Here is a 21,752-nt window from a genome sequence, read left to right as displayed (position 1 = left end):
GCCTGCCAGAACCAATGCCAAAGCCTGCTGGTAACCAAGACAAAGTTGGAAGATTGTTTCTGATGAAAGTATATTAAAGTAAAACTGCTTTGGACTCAATTAATTTCTTCATCCCCTCTACCAACTAATCTATCCCTTTTTCTGCAATGGACGACCACTCCTGGGGTTCCAGCGTATCCAGGTAGGAGTACCATGACAAGTGCAACACCATTGAGGGACATTTTAGGCCACCCTACACCACTCTGGCATTCCTACACTGGGTGCCACCATACCACTACAGGGGCCCTGTGCCCTCGTTGCTGCAATGCAACTGGCATCACGACAAAACCATTGACTTTATTTACCCCTCTTAAAGGGACCCCCCATGGCGGCGGTAGTCTCCCGCTGCACCTTCACACATGACAGATTTTATTGCAGAAATTTCTGCGACTGAAAATCTGTTGCGTGGATTTAATATGGGTTATTTTGGCAGCAAACACGTGGTTTTCTGCAAGCTCCATTCATGACAGTAGGGCATTTAAGGTAGAAGCAGCAATGGTGATTTCCTCATCTCAAACAATTTATTGAAACAAAAGCCAACACCAGAGGTGGGTATACCGCCACATAAAATGTCAGTGTCTCAATAACTTGTCATGTGGCCTTGAGCATCAATTACAGCTTGACAACGACGTCTCATGCTGTTCACAAGTCGACCTATTGTCTGCTGAGGCATGACATCCCACTCTTCTTGAAGGGTGGCACTCAGGTCATTGAGATTCTGGGGAACAGAGTTACGAGCCTCTACACGATGACTCAGCTGATCCCATAGGTTTTCAATTGAATTCAGGTCTGGAGAGAGTGCAGGTCACTCCATTTGAGGTCCCCCAATCTCCAGCAGCCGTTCCCTAATGATGTGACCTCAATAAGTTGAGGCATTGTCGTCCATGAAGATGAAATTAGGCCTGTGTTGTTCATGCAGAGGCACAATGACTGGATTAATGATGTTATTCAAGTAGTATTGGCTTGTCACTGTACCATTCACAATGTGTATAGCAGTTCTGTATTGACTAGACACCCCTGCCCACACAGTAACACCACCACCACCAAAGGCTCGTCTGTGAGTGATGCATAGTGTTCTTCAACATTGTTAGCGGCCATCATTTCTGCTCAGCGTGAATCGACTTTCATCAGTGAACAGCACTGGGTCCCACTGGTCCCTCATCCAGAGTAGGTTCGCCCTGGCCCGTGCAAGACCATGACGCCTGTGCCTGGTGGTGTGGTCAGGTATCCTTGCAGTCCACTGTGATGCAAAAGGTTTTGAATGGTCTGACGTGACACTTGGGTGTCTCTCACCCCCTTAAATGTGCCTGGAGTTGTCTGGCAATAGTCTTCTGGTTCCACAGGGCATTGTTCACAATGAAGTGGTCATCAGTGTGGGATGTGGCCAAAGGACGTCCACTTCTATGCCTTTCTGTGACTCTTCCAGTCTCTCTGCATCTCTTTAGCCACCTGCTGATGACACTTTGTGACACTGTAAGCTCAATGGCCACTTCCATCTGAGAACATCCTGCTTGAAGCCCCGCAATGGGGAGGTACTGTTATTCAATTGTTTGGTGTCATCTTGCTCTCATCAAAATGATGAGGAGACTGTTTAAATACCAATTGTAATTGAACCAGAAAATTTATTGGGCGATTCATGGATCAAACACCTGTTGTGAATTGTGCCGTTAAAGGGGTTGTCCGGGTTGCTCTGATACTCTCCCTTGAAGTTTTTACACTTCTAGGCGGAGTGTTCCTGGTGATGTCACTGACACTGACGGGCGAGCTTTAGTGCTGCCCTAGCTGTTTTACATGCTAGGGCAGCGCAAAAGCCCGCCCATTAGTGCCAGTGACGTCACCGGGCTCACTGCTGGGCGGAAGCCTCTGCCTAGCTTTACCCATGAAGAGCATGGTACACCACCAGATCTCCAGAAAAAGCGATTCAGTGCAGGGCAAGGCATGAAATGCTCTGATGCTCATGTCAGAGGGGCTGAGTGGGGGAAGGAGGGGATATGTCCAGGTTCAGACTCCTTTACGCTCCTTGTTAGAGAGCAGCAAGTTGTGCAAAAAGTACTGAAACATTGAACAGATGGACATGTGCATTCAAAAGTTTAGAGAAGGTCACATTAAGTTCACCTATAAAGGTTAGAGTGTATTTTAGGTTCATCCTGAAATTTTTACTCCAAATGTCCCTATCTTTTTGCAAATAATGTATATATATTGTACATATGTGTCAGGCTGGGGGCACTATTATATTCATGAAGGGAGGAAGTATGCATAACTTATTTCAAGCAGGGAGCACAGTGTATAAATTATATATTTTTAGGGGGCTATTTCAGTGGACACAGTGCAAAATATTTATATCTGGGGTACAGTACTAGTGATGAGAGGCAGGGGGAATATTCAAAGTACGGTATATAAATGAGAATGCTCGGACTAGGAGAAAATATCTGTATGTGGGTAAGTAACTGGCTCAGTGATAGAAAACAGAGGGTGGTTATTAACGGTACACACTCAGATTGGGTCACTGTCCCTAGTGGGGTACCTCAGGGGTCAGTATTGGGCCCTATTCTCTTCAATATATTTATTAATGATCTTGTAGAAGGCTTGCATAGTAAAATATCAATTTTTGCAGATGACACTAAACTGTGTAAAGTAATTAACACTGAAGAGGACAGTATACTACTACAGAGGGATCTGGATAGATTGGAGGCTTGGGCAGATAAGTGGCAGATGAGGTTTAACACTGACAAATGTAAAGTTATGCACATGGTAAGGAATAATGCAAGTCACCCGTACATACTAAATGGTAAAACACTGGGTAACACTGACATGGAAAAGGATCTAGGAATTTTAATAAACAGCAAACTAAGCTGCAAAAACCAGTGTCAGGCAGCTGCTGCCAAGGCCAATAAGATAATGGGTTGCATCAAAAGGGGCATAGATGCCTATGATGAGAACATAGTCCTACCACTTTACACATCACTAGTCAGACCATACATGGTAGACATAGCAGAGCTGGAGAGGGTCCAGAGGAGGGCAACTAAAGTAATAACTGGAATAGGTGGACTACAGTACCCTGCAAGATTATCAACATTAAGGTTATTCAATTTAGAAAAAAAGACGACTGAGGGGAGATCGAATTACTATGTATAGATATATCAGGGGTCAGTACAGAGATCTATCCCATCATCTATTCATTCCCAGGACTGTGACTGTGACGAGGGGACATCCTCTGCGTCTGAAGGAAAGAAGGTTTGTACACAAACATAGAAGAGGATTCTTTACGGTAAGAGCAGTGAGACTATGGAACTCTCTGCCTGAGGAGGTGGTGATGGTGAGAACAATACAGGAATTCAAGAGGGGCCTGGATGTATTTCTGGAGTGTAATAATATTACAGGCTATAGCTACTAGAGAGGGGTCGTTGGTCCAGGGAGTTATTCTGATTGCCTGATTGGAGTCGGGAAGGAATTTTTTCCCCCTAAAGTTGTGAAAATTGGCTTCTACCTCACAGGGTATTTTTTGCCTTTCTCTGGATCAACTTGCAGGATAACAGGCCCAACTAGATGGACAGATGTCTTTTTTCGGCCTTAAATACTATGTTACTGTGTTACTATTTGGTAGAATATTCGTCATATATTCACGAATTAGCGAATTCGAAATAATTTTTTTGATCGTGAAAAATCGATAATGTAATATTAGCGTAATGCCTGCAAAATACAGACGTGGGTCACTATAGCTACATTTTTCAAGCTGCTAGAAGTTTCCTGAGACTGGAGAAAATGGTTGGCACGGCAGAACATTACAATAGCTTTATATGCAGATAGAGTGCTCCAATATTTTCGCAATTGCGAAATCGGCACTAATGATGCAAATATTTTGGCGCACTACATGCAACTTCACACGTCTGACTATATATTAGTGATTGGTGCACTAAGTATTGTTGTGAACTTGTGACATTACAGCACTAGGTATGTATGTATGTATGTATGTATGTAGCATGTATGTATGGACAGCAGAACCACTATACCAGCTACACTATATACTTGTTGTCTAGCTATCAGCGATAGATTGCCACATATGCTAGTAGTCACTTGTCACGGATGATGTTGCAGAAAGCTGGCTTGATCCCAAACTAAGGAGCATGTAGGTGAGCCCTATAAATCCCTAAGAGCTCTCCCTGACTTCTAAGCACATACAAGGGTCTTGAAGGTAGACGAATGTATGCCCCCGTACCTAGACTAAGTGACACCTGAAAACCCTATAATAGTGAGGGGACACTACCACCGGCTCCCTGCTCTAAATACGGAGGGAGTCAGGGTCATCTAGAATCAAGCCAGCAAGGAAACACAATACAAGAAAAAGACTTATCTGAACAAGCAGCTACTGAAGCCTCCAGCAGACCACTCCAATCCAGGAAGTAGTATAAACCGCAAAGTGATGCAGTATGGGAGGGGATTTAAAGGGAAGCAATCAGTGCAACTAGATGACAGCTGAGAGAAGGAAACGAGATGACAAAAGTAAAGCAAAACAAAAGAACCTCAAGCAAGAGGTTCTGAAGAACGTCTGTCAGAGCTTCTCAGATATCTGGGGGTGACAGTACCCCTCCTTCTACGAGTGGACTCCGGACACTCAGAGCCCTACCTTCTCAGGATGGGACCTATGGAAAGCCCCGATAAGACGAGTGGCCTTAATGTCCAGTCACTGGGACCCACATCATCTCCTCAGGACCATAACCCTCCCAATGAACGAGATACTGGAGAGAACCGCGGACAATACGAGAATCCACAATCCTAGAGACCTGAAATTCAAGATTACCATCAACCACAATCGGAGGAGGAGGCAAAGAGGAGGGTAAAGTGGGTTGGACATAAGGTTTTAGTAGGAACTTATGAAAAACATTATGGATCTTCCAAGTCTGAGGAAGATCAAGACGGTAGGCAACAGGATTGATGATGGACAATATTTTGTAAGGCCCAATAAACTTAGGACCCAACTTCCAGGAGGGAACCTTCAATTTGATATTCTTAGTAGACAACCACACCAGATCACCAACATTCAGGTCCGGACCAGGCACCCGTCTCTTATCCGCAACACGCTTATATCTCTCACTCATGCTGTCACAACCAGACAGCTGAGAAGCTCTGACAGAGGCCTTTCAGAACCTCCTCTTTGAGTTTCTGTGTTGTGGTATTCAGCTCCTCCTCTCCTTAGCCTCTCTCAGCTGTCATGTGTTGGACTAATTGCTTCCCTTTAAATTCTTCCCCAGAAGGCTTTTCTGGGCGGCTTATATTTCTTCCTGGAGTATGTGTGCATGCCCATCTGGTTCTCCTCTCCTCTACAAAGTTAAGTGTTATACTGTTATCTGTTATTTTCTGTTTGCTGGATCCCAGGTGACCCTGACTCCCTCCGTGTCTGGTGTAGGGAGCCGGTGGTCGTGTCCCCTTACTATTGTAGGGTGCTCAGGGGTTGTATAGTCAAGGTACGTGGATATGCATACCTCCACCATTCGGATCTATGCATAGGCTAAGCAGCCAGGGAAAGTGCCAGGTCTTCTACAGGGGTCTCCCTTTTGTTCCTTAGCTGTTGGATCCAGCGAGTCATTTATGCATGTTGTTTTGCCTTGTTACCTGTACACATTCCGTGACATTATAAGCCGCCAAAACCGTTTTAAGCATGGATCCGGTTTCACTTTTGGCTGAACGCTTCCAGGGTCTTTCATTGGAGGTAGCTGACCTCCGTAAGACTTTTTCTCAGCTTCAAGTGACCGGTTCAGCTTGCGTTCATGGAGCTTGTTCTGAGCCTAAGATCTTGCTCCCGGATACGTTCTCCGGGGGTAGTGAGAATTTTGTGCGTTTTAGAGAGGCTTGCAAACTCCATTTTCGCCTTCTTCCCCTTTCCTCTGGAGATGAGGAACGGAGGGTGGGGATCATTATATCGCTGCTCAGAGGTAACGCTCAGTCCTGGGCCTTTTCGCTGCCGGAGGGGGCACGGCCTCTCCGTTCAGTGGATGAATTCTTTTTAGCCCTGGGTCAGATATATGATGATCCGGATCGTATTGCTCTGGCGGAGTCTAGACTACGTCTCTTATGCCAGGGTAAACAATCCGCAGAAATATACTGCTCAGAATTTCGGAGATGGGCAGCTGATACTGGTTGGAATGATGCTGCACTCCGAAGTCAATTTTGCCATGGTCTTTCAGAGGGATTGAAAGATGCATTTGCCTTTCATGAAAGGCCTATTTCTTTGGACTCTGCTATGTCTCAGGCCGTTCGTATTGACAGGCGTCTTAGAGAGAGAGGAGAGATCTCTCCTTCATGTCATACTCGGTCCCAGGACTGTGCAGCGGTCCCATTCTGTGCGCAGGGGTCTCAGTCGCTGTCAGCCCCTTCTGAGCAGGAGCCCATGCAGCTGGGGTTGATTGCTTCTGACAATAGAAGATTCAGCCCGCATGGGACGGTTTGTTTTTGTTGTGGAGGTATTAATCATTTGGCAAATATTTGTCCCTCTAGGAGATTCAGGCAGTTCTCTGGGTATAATAAAGAAACAAAGAGGAAAAAATCTTTGAAAAATGTTCCGTCTGTTACTATTGGCAGGGTTGAGGCAGAAATTGAAGGTTTTCCGTTTGCTTGTAGTTCCCGTTTTGTCCTGCCGGCTAGGGTGGCGCTAGAGAGCAAGAACATTTTTTGTGAGATTTTTGTGGATAGTGGAGCAGCGGTCAATCTCATTGATAATCAATTTGCGATAACTCATGGTTTCCAGCTGTGCGCTTTGAGAAAGGATATTCCAGTTTTTGCTATCGATTCCGTTCCACTTTCTCAGAAATCATTAAAGAGCATAGTTCACAATATCCGTTTGATTGTGAGTGATGCTCATGTTGAGGATGTGTCATGTTTCGTCCTTAGCGGTTTGCCCACCCCTCTGGTGTTGGGGCTGCCCTGGCTCACTAAGCATAACCCCACCATTGATTGGCAAGCGAAGCAAATAAATGGTTGGAGTGACTTTTGCAGAGAGAATTGCCTCATGACATCTGTTTCTGAGGTTGCTACTAAGACTACCACATCACAAACCTGCTTGGCAGTAAATAAATCTAAGGGAAGAATAATTGAATATATACTGGAACACCTTCCCAATTAAAATATACCTTTTAATAATATTTCTATTAAAATCTGGCCTACAGCCGGACTACACATACAAGGAAAGTCGACAAACAATGTCCTATTATAGCAAAAAAGGAATGGCTATAGTTACACCTATATCAAGGTAAAGATACACGACTGGTAAGCAATCCTGGGGATTTTGATTACCCCTGCACAAGGTACTCTTAGTGTAAGGCACAGTTGAGGACCAGAAAAAATTGTTAAGGAAACCAATATATTGTAGTTCACTATTAATCCTATTGCATAAGTTCACATGGTACACATTCCGTTATTGTTCACGGTTAGCTGAAATAAAATACACATTCCGTGATTGTTCACGGTTAGCTGAAATATGATACACATTCAATAGTTGTTCACGGTTAGCAGAAAATACTGAGTCTGTATATCGTGAACATTCACATATTGTTGAACCACAGCCAAGATTACTTGGTAACTTACGATTTGCTGAAATACCAGAACAGATGGAATCAGATGGTTACTCACGATTGCTAAAATACCAGGGCATACTACTAAGACTATACCATCTTTTCTCTCTGAATTTTCGGATGTCTTCTCTGAGAGTGGAGTTCAGGATTTGCCCCCGCACAGGGAGTACGATTGCCCTATTAATCTCATCCCAGATGCCAAGCTGCCTAAATCTCGTTTATACAATCTTTCCCAACCTGAGAGGATCGCTATGCGTGCTTATATCTCTGAGAGTCTGAGAAAGGGACACATACGACCCTCGAAGTCACCTGTTGCCGCTGGTTTTTTCTTTGTTAAGAAAAAGATGGTTCTTTAAGACCTTGTCTGGATTTCAGGGAGCTGAACAATATCACAATTCGTGACCCTTATCCGCTTCCTCTGATCCCGGACCTATTTAACTAGGTTGTTGGGGCTAAAGTCTTTTCCAAATTAGATTTAAGAGGGGCATACAACCTGGTCAGGGTCAGAGAAGGGGACGAATGGAAGACGGCCTTCAATACCCCTGAGGGCCATTTTGAGAATTTGGTTATGCCTTTTGGTTTGATGAATGCCCCAGCTGTTTTTCAGCATTTCGTGAACAGCATTTTTTATCATTTGATGGGAAAATTTGTATTGGTGTATTTGGATGACATTTAGATTTTTTCTCCCGATTTCAAAACTCATAAGGAACATTTACGTCAGGTCTTGCTCATTCTGCGGGAGAATAAATTATATGCGAAACTGGAAAAATGTGTGTTTGCGGTTCCAGAAATTCAATTTCTGGGGTTTCTTCTCTCCGCTTCTGGTTTTCGCATGGACCCCGAGAAGGTCCGCGCTGTGCTTGAGTGGGAGCTTCCTGAGAATCAAAAGGCGCTGATGCGTTTTTTGGGCTTTGCCAATTATTACAGGAAGTTCATTTTGAATTATTCTTCTATTGTTAAACCACTCACTGATATGACCAGAAAGGGGGTAGATTTTTCTTCTTGGTCAGTAGAGGCGCGTAAGGCTTTTTCTGATATCAAGGAGAGTTTTGCTTCCGCTCCCATCTTGGTGCAACCTGATGTTTCGTTACCCTTCATAGTTGAGGTTGATGCTTCTGAGGTGGGTGTGGGGGCGGTCTTGTCTCAGGGTTCCTCTCCTGCCAATTGGCGACCGTGTGCCTTTTTCTCAAGAAAACTCTCCTCCGCAGAGAGAAATTACGATGTGGGAGATAGGGAATTGTTGGCCATCAAGTTGGCTTTTGAGGAATGGCGCCATTGGCTAGAGGGAGCCAGACACCCTATTACCGTATTTACTGACCATAAAAATCTGGCCTACTTGGAGTCAGCCAAGCGCCTGAACCCGAGACAGGCCAGATGGTCGTTGTTCTTTTCTAGGTTTAATTTTGTTGTCACGTTCCGCCCTGGAGTTAAGAATGTGAAGGCAGATGCCCTGTCACGTTGTTTTCCGGGAGGCGGGAATTTTGAAGACCCGGGTCCCATTTTGGCTGAAGGTGTGGTGGTCTCTGCTCTTTTTCCTGAATTGGAGGCAGAGGTGCAGGCAGCCCAGTCAGAGGCTCCTGATCTTTGTCCTCCTGGGAGGTTGTTTGTGCCTCTCGCTTTAAGACACAAGATTTTTAAAGAACACCACGATACGGTCCTTGCTGGGCACCCGGGGGTAAGAGCCACACTGGATCTCATCGCTCGGAGATTCTGGTGGCCTGCGCTTCGTAAGTCGGTTGAGGGTTTTGTGGCAGCCTGCGAGACTTGCGCTCGTGCCAAAGTCCCTCATTCACGGCCATCAGGTCCTCTCCTTCCCTTACCCATTCCTTCCCGTCCTTGGACACATCTGTCCATGGACTTCATAACGGACCTGCCTCGTTCCTCGGGGAAGACTGTGATTCTGGTGGTGGTGGACCGTTTTAGCAAAATGGTGCATTTCATCCCTTTTCCTGGTTTGCCCAATGCTAAGACGCTGGCGCAGGCATTTGTTGATCACATTGTCAAATTGCACGGTATTCCTTCAGACATAGTCTCTGATAGGGGCACGCAGTTTGTTTCCAGATTCTGGAAGGCTTTCTGTTCTCGCTTGGGGGTTCGGTTGTCATTCTCTTCTGCTTTCCACCCGCAGTCTAATGGTTAGACAGAGCGCGTCAATCAGAATCTGGAGACATATCTGCGTTGTTTTGTGGCGGAGAATCAAGAGGATTGGTGTTCTTTTTTGTCCCTTGCTGAGTTTGCTTTAAATAACCGTCGTCAGGAGTCCTCTGATAAGTCACCATTTTTTGGTGCATATGGGTTTCATCCACAGTTTGGGACTTTCTCGGGAGAGGGGTCTTCTGGTTTACCTGATGAGGACAGATTCTCCTCGTCTTTGTCATCTATTTGGCAAAAGATTCAAGATAATCTAAAGAGCATGAGTGAGAGATATAAGCGTGTGGCTGATAAGAGACGTGTGCTTGGTCCGGACCTGAATGTTGGTGATCTGGTGTGGTTGTCTACCAAGAATATCAAATTGAAGGTTCCCTCCTGGAAGTTGGGTCCTAGGTTTATTGGGCCTTACAAAATCCTGTCTGTCATCAATCCTGTTGCATACCGTCTTGATCTTCCTCAGACTTGGAAGATCCATAATGTTTTTCATAAGTCCTTATTGAAACCTTATGTTCAACCCATTGTACCCTCGCCTTTGCCTCCTCCTCCGATTATGGTTGATGGGAATCTTGAATTTCAGGTCTCTGGGATTGTGGATTCTCGTCTTGTCCGCGGTTCTCTTCAGTACCTTGTTCACTGGGAGGGGTATGGTCCTGAGGAGAGGATGTGGGTCCCAGTGACGGACATTAAAGCCTCTCGTCTCATCAGGGCTTTCCATAGGTCCCATCCTGAGAAGGTGGGTTCTGAGTGTCCGGAGTCCACTCGTAGAGGGAGGGGTACTGTCACAACCAGACAGCTGAGAAGCTCTGACAGAGGCCTTTCAGAACCTCCTCTTTGAGTTTCTGTGTTGTGGTATTCAGCTCCTCCTCTCCTTAGCCTCTCTCAGCTGTCATGTGTTGGACTAATTGCTTCCCTTTAAATTCTTCCCCAGAAGGCTTTTCTGGGCGGCTTATATTCTTCCTGGAGTATGTGTGCATGCCCATCTGGTTCTCCTCTCCTCTACAAAGTTAAGTGTTATACTGTTATCTGTTATTTTCTGTTTGCTGGATCCCAGGTGACCCTGACTCCCTCTGTGTCTGGTGTAGGGAGCCGGTGGTCGTGTCCCCTCACTATTGTAGGGTGCTCAGGGGTTGTATAGTCAAGGTACGTGGATATGCATACCTCCACCATTCGGATCTATGCATAGGCTAAGCAGCCAGGGAAAGTGCCAGGTCTTCTACAGGGGTCTCCCTTTTGTTCCTTAGCTGTTGGATCCAGCGAGTCATTTATGCATGTTGTTTTGCCTTGTTACCTGTACACATTCCGTGACACATGCTCTTTAGATTATCCTGAATCTTTTGCCAAATAGATGACAAAGACGAGGAGAATCTCTCCTCATCAGGTAAACCAGAAGACCCCTCTCCAGAGAATGTCCCAAACTGCAGGATGAAACCCATATGCACCAAAAAATGGTGACTTATCAGAGGACTCCTGACGACTGGCCATTTAAAGCAAACTCAGCAAGGGACAAAAAAGAACACCAATCCTCGCGATTCTCTGCCACAAAACAGCGCAGATATGTCTTCAGATTCTGATTGATGCGCTCGGTCTGGCCATTCGACTGCGGGTGGAAAGCAGAAGAGAATGACAACCGAACCCCCAAGCGAGAACAGAAAGCCTTCCATAATCTGGAAACAAACTGCGTGCCCCTATCAGAGACTATGTCTGAAGGAATACCATGCAATTTGACAATGTGATCGATAAATGCCTGCGCCAGCGTTTTAGCATTGGGCAACCCAGGAAAAGGAATGAAATGCATCATTTTGCTAAAACGGTCCACCACCACCACCAGAATCACAGTCTTCCCCGAGGAACGAGGCAGGTCCGTACTGAAGTCCATGGACAGATGTGTCCAAGGACGGGAAGGAATGGGTAACGGGAGGAGAGGACCTGATGGCCGTGAATGAGGAACCTTGGCACGAGCGCAGGTCTCGCAGGCTGCCACAAAACCCTCAACCGACTTACGAAGAGCCGGCCACCAGAATCTCTGAGCAATGAGATCCACTGTGGCTCTACCCCCGGGTGCCCAGCAAGGACAGTGTCGTGGTGCTCCTTAAAAACCCTGTGTCGTAAAGCGAGAGGCACAAACAACCTTCCAGGAGGACAAAGATCAGGAGCCTCTGCCTGAGCTGCCTGAACCTCTGCCTCCAATTCAGAATAAAGAGCAGACACAACCTACCCCTTCAGCCAAAATGGGACCCGGGTCCTCAAAGTTCCCCCCTCCCACTAAAACAACGTGACGGGGCATCCGCCTTCACATTCTTAACCCCAGGGCGGAACGTGACAACAAAATTAAACCTTGAAAAGAACAAAGACCATCTGGCCTGTCTCGGGTTCAGACGCTTGGATGACTCCAAGTAGGCCAGATTCTTATGGTCGGTAAACACGGTAATAGGGTGTCTGGCTCCCTCTAGTCAACTGGCGCCATTCTTCAAAAGGGAAATTGATGGCCAACAACTCCCTATCTCCCACATCGTAATTTCTCTCTGCGGAGGAGAGTTTCTTCGAGAAAAAGGCACACGGTCGCCATTTGGCAGGAGAGGGACCCTGAGACAAGACCGCACCCACACCCACCTCAGAAGCGTCCACCTCAACTATGAAGGGCAGAGAGATATCAGGTTGTACCAAGATGGGAGCAGAAGCAAAACTCTCCTTGATACTAGAAAAGGCCTTATGCGCCTCTACCGACCAGGAGGAAAGATCTACCCCCTTTCTAGTCATATCAGTGAGTGGCTTAACAACAGAGGAATAATTCAAAATGAACTTCTTGTAATAATTGGCAAAACCCAAAAAGCGCATCAGATTCTCAGGAAGCTCCCACTCAAGCACAGCGCGGACCTTCTCGGGGTCCATGCAAAAACCAGAAGCGGAGAGAAGAAACCCCAGAAATTGAATTTCTGGAACCGCAAACACACATTTTTCCAGTTTAGTATACAATTTATTCTCCCGCAGAATGAGCAAGGACCTGACGTAGGTGGTCCCTATGAGTTTTGAAATCAGGAGAAAAAATCTAAATGTCATCTAGATACACTAGTACAAATTTCCACATTAAATGATAAAAAATGCTGTTCACAAAATGTTGAAAGACGGCTGGAGCATTCATCAAACCAAAAGGCATAACCAAATTCTCAAAATGGCCCTCAGGGGTATTGAAGGCTGTCTTCCATTCGTCCCCTTCTCTGACCCTGACCAGGTTGTATGCCCCTCCTAAATCCAACTTGGAAAAAACTTTAGCCCCAACAATCTGGTTAAACAGGTCCGGGATCAAAGGAAGCGGATAAGGGTCACGAATTGTGATACTGTTCAGCTCCCTGAAATCCAGACATGGTCTTAAAGAACCATCTTTTTTCTTAACAAATTAAAAAACAGCGGCAACAGGTGACTTCGAGGGTCGTACGTGTCCCTTTCTCAGGCTCTCAGAGATATAAGTACGCATAGCGACCCTTTCCGGTTGGGAGAGATTGTATAAACGAGACTTAGGCAGCTTGGCGCCTGGGATGAGATTAATAGGGCAGTCGTACTCCCGGTGAGGGGGCAACTCCTGAACACCACTCTCAGAAAACACATCCAAAAATTCAGATTGAAAATATGGTACAGTCTTAGTAGAAAACTCTGAAACAGATGTCGAGAGGCAATTCTCTCTGCAAAAGTCACTCCAACCATTTATTTGCCTCGCTTGCCAATCAATGGTGGGTTTATGTTTAGTGAGCCAGGGTAGCCCCAAGACTAGAGGAGTAGGTAATCCACTTAGGACTAAACATGACACATCCTCAACATGAGCATCACTCACAATCAAATGAATATTGTGAACTATGCCTTTTAACGATTTTTGAGAAAGTGGAGCGGAATCAATAGCAAAAACAGGTATATCCTTTCCCAAAGTGCATACCTGGAAATGATGTGTTATAGCAAATTGACTATCAATGAGATTGACAGCTGCTCCACTATCTACAAAAATCTCACAAAGAATATTCTTGCTCTCTAGCACTACCCTGGCAGGTAGGACAAAACAGGAACTACAAGCAAGAGGTTCTGAAGAACGTCTGTCAGAGCTTCTCAGATATCTGGGGGGGGGGGGACATCACTACTAGCATATGTGGCAATATATCGCTGATAGCTAGACAACAAGAAGCTGACTGCACCCATTGGAGGAGCTGAACAGAATTAAGAATAGTCAACAATGTGTGTAAAACAGGCCATATAACTATCATTGATCCACAGTATTATAATGTCATGCCCTACTCAGGTGATGTGCGGAGGTCTGCCAGGTTAGCAGCACGTGTGTAGTTTGTTTTGTGTTTGGAGTTGAGCTGTATCCGCCTCCCTTCAGGTGCACTGGGTGGGATCAGTTTGTGCGAGTTTAAATTACACCCCTTCCCAGTGTCCTAGTGGGCTATAGCTCCTATCTTGCTCTGTGGAAAGGTGGAGTTGCCTGTTTCTGGTCAGTTACAAGATAAGTTGGTTTTGTTTTCCTTGTTGTGTGTTCTGTCTAGGCTGTTAGAGAGACACCTGCCTCTTCTAGGTCCTGAGGGAGCAGGCTGCCTCTTCCCCCCTTTCCACCATCATAGGGTCTTTAGGGAATCAACAGCCTTAGGCACGGGGGCATGTTTATTCCCACCTTTAGGGTCTGAACGTGGGCACAGAAGTCCAGGGAGAGCTGGTAGGGAATTGTCAGAAGGTGACCTTTATCCCCAGCTTCTGGCCTAGACGCTTGTTTTGTGGTTTACTGTGTGTTTTTGTATCTTGTATCCTACCCAGCGTGACATATAAATACTCATGAATGAATAATGAAACTTAAGATCATTGCTGTAATCCAAACCTGAAGGAACACGTGTGTTCAGCGTCACAATCCAGAAAGATCCTCAATATAGCAAGTGGTGTTTGATGTCATCAACCTTAGGTGGAGTTCTCGCCCATTTGATTCGACATACTCTGAAAGAGGCAACCTTGCCTCCATGACATTTTCCAAAGTGTCTTGATGCTCCAGGAATGTTGCCATTGTCATTTTTTGATATGTCATTTACCGTATTTTTTCGCTTTATAAGACGCACCCGATGATAAGACGCACTCTAGATTTCAGACCTCAGATCAGAATAAAATAAAAAAACTCTTACCTCTCCTGTGCCGCGGCTCCTCTTCATCTCCGGCAGAAGTCACTCTCCTTTTCTCCGGCTGGCGCTGCACTGTCACCTGACAGCGTGCAGGCGTCAGGTCATAGTGCGTGCACTATGTACAGGGTCTGGAAAGTGCAGTGCCGGCCCCAGCAAAGAAGACCAGTATCGGAAGCGCTTGCACCCGGCACCTAGTGAGTATCGGAAACTCTTCCAGGGCTCCCGACACCTAATGCATACTAGTGAGCGCTTTCATGATTGAAGCGCTCACTAGTATTCGCTTTATAAGACACACAGCAATTTTCCCCTCACTTTTGGGGGGAAAAAGTATGTCTTATAAAGCGAAAAATATGGTAAATGCTCTAAAGTACGTGTTTTGTGGCGTCTGGATGTTCTACCTACATATTTCAGAGGAGCGGAGGTCAGAACCGGATATCACACTGACACACGCAGCAAGTTTCCCACATTGAACTCGCATGTGTGTGTCTATCCTTATGGACTTCAAATAATAAAGGCAAGTAACAGAAAGCCACATTTAGTTTGTGAACTGTGGTCTATTATCTAGGACAAGTGTAGGACTGTCGATTGTGCTTTTGTTATGCGGTTTGAAATGTATGTCTCGCTGAGAGAAAGAGCAAAGATTCATAAAAAATTTACAAAAAGAGATAACATCTTTTCATAAAAAATATGAGACCTAGGAGACAGGGTCTGTCATATACAAATTTTCATAGTGAAAGGAAGGAGCATCCCTCGGCGCAAGGAACCAACCAGATGCGGATGATGAATCTTCAGAAATATTTATTGCAACCACACGTGTGTGGTTGCAATAAATATTTCTGAAGATTCATCATCCGCATCTGGTTGGTTCCTTGCGCCGAGGGATGCTCCTTCCTTTCACTATATACTAATCCTCTGTGTGGGCCCTAGCACGCTCATCTGAGGACACCTGCATCTGTGGCTGCATACCTACCTTTACATTGGGGATTTAATTTATCTCCGACACGTCTACAGTAGCGTTGTGCCTATGTTTGCACAACCCTATAAGGTGAGCCTCCTAAATTGGAATATATTTCAAATTCCCAAATGTTTTTACCCTATGGTGCGCCCTGTTTTTCTGTCTATATAGTAAACAACCTGCTTTTACAGCTATACAAATTTTCAGGCCAATTGGAGCATATTTGATTTGTGTAGAATCGATTCAGGCCCAAATCAAATTTTTTTTAAAAACACTGGCGAATCAGACACGAAATTCAAGAGGTTTGCTCATCTCTAGATTTAACATAATAGCAATTTCTACAAAATAAAATGATCCGGCTATTACATAAACTGAATACCCAAACACCTACGGTGTGATTTTCACCACTCTACTGCAATAAGAGCTTTAAAATTGTGCTCCTCTGATTGAGACATTTTAATTTGTTCTTCTTCTCTACTTCTGAAGTATTGGAGGTCACGGATAAATGGTAGTATTTGCAAGATAGTACATTCAAAGCCAACATAATGAACCATCAAATATCAGTGGTAAATTGCATTGTCTCCCGCTGCACACTCCTACACTGATCACTGTTATTGCAAAGAGAAATGGGGATTTCTGCCATTAATCTGTTAAAAAAAGCAGCTGGATATAGACTGTTTTGATATAGGTGATATATAGGTTACAGTTGCTGGGGAGGGGGGTAGAAGCTACAGTGCTGGCTTGTCTTTTTTTACCATTTATTTTATTTTGTGCTATCTATAAAGTTATAGAAGGCATTTGTGGTCATTATAACATTATATTTTTTTATTGATTTATCCTGTAACAGAGACTCATGTATACAGACCAATGCTGCTGAGCATCGCTCCAGAGCTGATCTGGGTCTGCTAAGACCCAAGAGCTTGTGTAGTTACCCAGCATATGGTGATCTTATGGTCTCTGGGACCAGTGCAGGAAGTAGTGACATTGTGTCTTCCTGAGCCACAGCATTTAATGAGCACTGTGTATAAAGCAATGGAGAAGGCAGGGACTGTAAAAAGAACATTGCTGCATTCTTTATGGGGAGCCCTGCTGTCACTGACAGACAGCTTCCCAATCCTGCATCGGCACAATCTTTCTTTACAAAGAAGAAGTGTATTATGTGTGGAGTATGCAAAGAGGTATCTCCCAAGAAAAAGAACCATCTTGCCCAAGAAAGAGAACCATCTTGTCAGTGCTACCTACTGGAAGTGGCTCCCTATGAGTCAAGATCGGACTTTTATTATGTGTGTAGGAAAGGCAATTAAAAAATTAAGACAGGAAAGGATTCTTTAAAGTTAAGGCTACTTTCGCACTAGCGTTTTTTGCGGATCCTTCACGGATCTGCAAAAACGCTTCTGTTGCAATAATACAACCGCATGCATCCGTCATGAATGGATCCATTGTATTATGTCTTATATAGCCATGACGGATCCATCATGAACACCATTAAAAGCCCATGGGGGACGGATCACTGACAGAAAAACTATATTTTCAGCGTTATTCTGTCCTCGATGGGAGCGCAACCAAACGGATTCGAATGAATTTTGATATCTCTGACTTTTAGTCTAACTAGACTGTCTATTACTCTATAATTCCTCTAGCGCCGTTCTATGGAAACAGTAGGTTTAATGCTTGAAATAACTTATTTATTAACTTCAACTTTTCTTCATATATAACACTGCCGCCTCCGCAGCAGATAGTCCATGTACCAAACACGTGTTGAAAAGATATCACAATATGGTGGTATGCAATTAGCAGTAACTATTTGCAGATTGGCTAAGTATGATCTGGTATGGTTGTATGCAATTTGGATTGCAATATGTTTGTATTGTATTTGTAGTAATTCACAGTTTGCAACTGTAGCTTGCAATTTGCAATTTGTATTTGTACTTTGCAATTGTATGTTTGCAGTTAGTGGAACTATTTTGGCCTCTCCTGCTTCCATAAAAACACAGCTCTCAGTGGAGTAAATGTCTCTTCAGCTCCTGTCTCTGGTGAATAATGATTCTAGCAGCTCCTGCTAGGAAAATTCCCAGATAGACTGTGTGTGAGGCTGACTGTGATTGGTGAAAACTCTTGCTGTGTGAGAAGCTGGCTATAATTGGTCTAGAATTCTGCCCAGCAACAACAGATTAACACTATGCTTTCTGTTGTTTCTGCTGTGTCATTGAACTTACCTTACACTATAAATGAATCTTAAAGACATATTATCTTTTTCTGCTTCTGTTAACACAAAATATAACAGTTATACAGTATGACATCCAAAACATGATGTCACAGTAAATAACTCTGCTTTTGTCTTTAACACATAAACATAGGAACTGTATTAAAGCTATTGGCAGGTCTAGCTGTATACACACATGAGCTATACTAGCACAGTACCTAGGGTAGTTCTTAGCTGGCCAGCTACACTCCCACCAAAATTACCTATAATTTTATGTTCTAAGTGATAGCGCTTGAACATGAATTTGAGACATTTTCCATTAAGTTCTCAACTTCCAAGAGTCTTTTATCATTCTCAAAATAGAGCAACTATCTTCTGTATAGGACATTCCAACTTGAGTGGAGTAGTGAGACGTTTTCCTTTTTTGTCACGTTTTGAGTCTCCTATTTGTAACAACACTCTTCTTACTAGTTTGTCTTCATCCTTTTGAACTTCGGCCAATTTCTATTGACTTCTAGGTAAATCTTCTTCTTTCACTAACACTATGTCACCAACTTGGACATTTCTTCTGGGTGTTTGCCATTTACTTCTTAGCATATGAATGGCTAAGTACTCTTTCCTCCATCTATTCCAAAACTGTTCTGGTAGATATTGAACTCTTCGCCATCTCCTTTAAGCATATGAATCCTCTTTGGTGAACTTGCCAGGCGATGGATGGATGTAATCCGACTTAAGGTGAAGTAGATGGTTGGGAGTTAAAGGGCCTAAACTTGTTGGATCGTTGATGTTATCAACTGTAAGTAGACAGCTGTTAACAATAGACATTACTTCATAGAATAGGGTCCTAAGTGAAGCATCATCTATTCTTCCGGCGTTCTTTTTCAACACTGAACTTAACACATTTCTCACAGTTCTGATTTGCCTTTCCCAAACTCCTCCTGTATGGCTTGCATGTGGAGCATTCATATGAAAATCACACTGCTTCTCTAACAAATACTTAGTTACTTTTTCTTTATCGATCTCTTTTAGAGCTTTCTTCAATTCATTCTTTGCATTGACAAAATTAGATCCTTGGTCAGATCTAAGCTCTCTGACAGTACCTCTAATGGCTATGAAACATCTCAAGGCGTTGATGAATGCGTAGGTTGACATATCCTCTAACATTTCCTGGTGAATTGCTCTGGAGCTTAGACATGTAAATATTAGTCCATATCTCTTGTACTCCTTGCGGTTCTGTTTGATGATGAATGGGCCAAAACAATCCATTCCGCTATAAAGAAATGGTGGTGATGGGTTTACACGATCTGCTGGTAAATCTGCCATTCTTTGTTCTTCTGTAGGTCTACGTGCCTTTCGGCAGACTACACAGTTACTTAAAAATACTTCGGTATAACTTTGCTTCATTTCACTATCCAGTAACCACCTTCTCTTAAACAGCTTTGGGTAAAGCTTCTTCCTTGATGCAAGGATATGTTGTGGTAGTGATCAATAATCAATCTTGTGAAGGTAGAGTTTTTGGGTAAAATTGCTGGATGCTTCACTCTGCTAGGTATTGATGCATTTTCCAGTCTACCACCCACCTTCAGTACACCATCCTGCAGAACAAGATAAAGCTCGTACAATGGGTGGTTGTTTGGAAGCCTTTTAGGTTCTTGACTAAGTCTCTTCAACTCTTCACTGTAGAATCTCTGTTGAATGACTGTTTCTTCAACTTTCATTCTTCTGCCAGTTCAACAGCGTCTGCCAGTTCAAGTCTTGAGATTGTCTGAATACTGGTAGGTGCAACTCTGGCCTTTCCCATTACCAGGGCACAGTTTATCTTTTCTTCTCCTATTACTCTGATGTAGGAGCACTGACCATAACCATAACTACTGGCATCTGAAAAGTGATGAAGTTCTTTTTTCTTGTACTTTCCCAAATCATGAGGTACAAAACATCTGGGTATCCAAACTTCTCTCAAGTTTTGCAAGTCTCATCCAACTCTCCCACTTTGGCCTAAAATTTTCAGGTATGGGCTCATCCCATTCCAACTTCTGTCTGCATAATTCTTGCAGTATTTATTTTGCTCTGAAGATTACTGGGGCCGAGAATCCCAATGGATCAAATATAGAAGCCACTGTGGAAAGAATGATTCGTCTAGTTGCAACTTTCTCTTCAATAGATACTTCAAAGAAGAACGTGTCGTTCTCTACATTCTATTCCAATCCAAGTACGTTCTGAACTGGAAGATGATCATAATTGAGATCTACATTCTTCATTGTTGCTGCACGTTCAAAGTCACTGATTCTAGTACCTCTCTGTAGTTTGGAGATGAATTTGTGAAGGCGCAGGTTTCCTTTTGCGCATAACTCTTAGCTTTCTTTCACTAGTTTGATTGCAGATTCTGTGGACTCTAGACTTATGAGACCATCATCTACATAAAAGTTTTTCTTCAGAAAATTTGCTGCTGATGGGCAATCCTTTTCATTTTGATTAGCCAAGTACTTCATACCATAATTGGCACAACCCGGAGACGATGCTGCTCCAAACAAGTGTACTTTCATTTTGTATTCTGCTGGCTCTGTATCTGTATCTCCATCCTCCCACCATAGAAACCTCAGGAAGTCTATCTTCATTCTTCACATGAAACTGGTGGAACATCTTTTCAACGTCACACATGACCGCTACGGAATACTTTCTAAATCTACAGAGTACTCCAGGCAGAGTCTTTGTAAGATCTGGTCCTTTTAGTAGATGATCATTCAATGCAACACCATTGTACTTTGCTGAGCAATCAAATACTACTCTAATCCTATCTGGTTTCTTTGAGTGGTAAACACCTTGATGTGGGATGTACTACACTTCTTCTTTAGGTTGGTTATTAACTTTCTCTGCATGTCCTTCTTCGAGGATGCCTTCCATGAATTTCAAATAATCCTGCTTGAATTTGGGATCTTTTTCTTCAAACATTTCAATCTTGCTAGTTAAGGCTCTTTAAAGTTAAGGCTACTTTCGCACTAGCGTTTTTTGCGGATCCTTCACGGATCTGCAAAAACGCTTCTGTTGCAATAATACAACCGCATGCATCCGTCATGAATGGATCCATTGTATTATGTCTTATATAGCCATGACGGATCCATCATGAACACCATTAAAAGCCCATGGGGGACGGATCACTGACAGAAAAACTATATTTTCAGCGTTATTCTGTCCTCGATGGGAGCGCAACCAAACGGATTCGAATGAATTTTGATATCTCTGACTTTTAGTCTAACTAGACTGTCTATTACTCTATAATTCCTCTAGCGCCGTTCTATGGAAACAGTAGGTTTAATGCTTGAAATAACTTATTTATTAACTTCAACTTTTCTTCATATATAACACTGCCGCCTCCGCAGCAGATAGTCCATGTACCAAACACGTGTTGAAAAGATATCACAATATGGTGGTATGCAATTAGCAGTAACTATTTGCAGATTGGCTAAGTATGATCTGGTATGGTTGTATGCAATTTGGATTGCAATATGTTTGTATTGTATTTGTAGTAATTCACAGTTTGCAACTGTAGCTTGCAATTTGCAATTTGTATTTGTACTTTGCAATTGTATGTTTGCAGTTAGTGGAACTATTTTGGCCTCTCCTGCTTCCATAAAAACACAGCTCTCAGTGGAGTAAATGTCTCTTCAGCTCCTGTCTCTGGTGAATAATGATTC

Source organism: Bufo gargarizans, chromosome 5, assembly GCF_014858855.1.
Source record: "Bufo gargarizans isolate SCDJY-AF-19 chromosome 5, ASM1485885v1, whole genome shotgun sequence".
Taxonomy (NCBI): Eukaryota; Metazoa; Chordata; class Amphibia; order Anura; family Bufonidae; genus Bufo; species Bufo gargarizans.
Note: the sequence above shows the minus strand (reverse complement) of the source record.